This window comes from Limulus polyphemus, unplaced genomic scaffold, assembly GCF_000517525.1.
Source record: "Limulus polyphemus unplaced genomic scaffold, Limulus_polyphemus-2.1.2 Scaffold2678, whole genome shotgun sequence".
NCBI lineage: Eukaryota > Metazoa > Arthropoda > Merostomata > Xiphosura > Limulidae > Limulus > Limulus polyphemus.
Window position 1 is genome coordinate 158,610 of NW_013668288.1, and position 1,645 is coordinate 160,254.

The following is a 1,645-nucleotide window of genomic DNA, read 5'->3' on the forward strand; positions in this document are numbered from 1 at the left end:
GGTGATGATCGGTGCTGTAGTTTCCGAAATTCGAGTTTCGAACGTATATATCGCAAGCTCCATTATAATCAAATTCCTCTATTCTGCTCTTACTTTACAGGTAACGGAATAAAATTTCTTGAACATTTAGGCTCGGCATGGCCAGGTGGTTATGACGCTTGACTCGCAATCTGAGGATCGCGGGTTCGAATCCCCGTTCCACCAAACATGTTCGCCCTTTCAGCCGTGGGGGCATTATAATTTGACGGTCAATCCCACTATTCTTTGGCAAAAAAATAGCCCAAGAGTTGGCGGCGGGTGGTGATAACTAGCCGCCTTCCCTCTAGTCTTCCACTGCTAAATTAGGGACGGCTACGCAGATAGCCCTCGTGTAGCTTTGCGCGAACTTCAAAACAAACAAACAAACAAACAATCTGTAATTAGCCCTCTGTACAACATTCTGTAAAAGGGAGTCTTGAAATTTCTTTATTGAAACGAAAAAATCGCATAGTAAAAAGTTTATAACAGCAAAAAGCTTCGAAAGCTTATTCCAAGCCAATTAGGAACAACATCCCCATCCGGAAAATACAGGTTATGGGCAAGAAAAAGATGAAAAACATCATTGTTATGAAGCTGCTTATGTCTCCTGGCAACTCTAACATTATAGTATACAAGGATGTAAAGTTGATGAAGCTCACAAACCAAATGTTCACAAGCTACCATCCACATCGCCAAATACACAGTTGTGTCCTCCGAATCAGTCCCAATGGCCTTTGGTATGTTTAAAAGCATGACCTTGGAATCCCAAAACAACTAGCCAAACTACACAGAAGGATTAAGTGCTGACGAAACAACAACAAAACACCGTAGGTTTAAAGTTGAGAAGCAGATATGGTGAACCTTATAATAGTTTCCAAAACGAGTAAATGACCTTCAGAAACTGAAAATTTGTATGCACTCTCGCATGGACCTAATGAGCATCCATATCAAATTTGGTGAAGATCCATCTACAGGAGGCGAGGTAATGATAAAAAAACACCCATAAAAACGAATTTCTTTTTCCAGATAGTAGTGACCTTTATTAGTAGTAGGAGATGTAAGATGGGACAGAGGTGAGTTTAAAGGCTTACGACTCTAAAATCCGGGGTTCGATCCTCCTCCAATATGGGTTTGCTCTAAAACAACGAAACAAGCAAACATTTTGTTTTTGTATCAGACATTATATTTGTGAATAAGCGATGCTCATTTCGGGTGTTCTGTTCTTTGTTGACAGATTATTTGTACTCTAAACATTAGTGTAGATTCTTTGTACTCTAAAGATTACTGTAAATTATTTGCATTCTAAACATTAGTGTAGATTCTTTGCACTCTAAACATTACTGTAGATTATTTGTTTTCTAAACATTACTGTAGATTATTTGTTTTCTAAACATTACTGTAGATTATTTGTTTTCTAAACATTACTGTAGATTATTTGTTTTCTAAACATTACTGTAGATTATTTGTTTTCTAAACATTACTGTAGATTATTTGTTTTCTAAACATTACTGTAGATTCTTTGTACTCTAAACATTAGTGTAGATTATTTGTTCTTTAAACTTTACTGTAGATTCTTTGCACTCTAAATATTAGTGTAGATTCTTTGCACTCTAAACATTACTTTAGA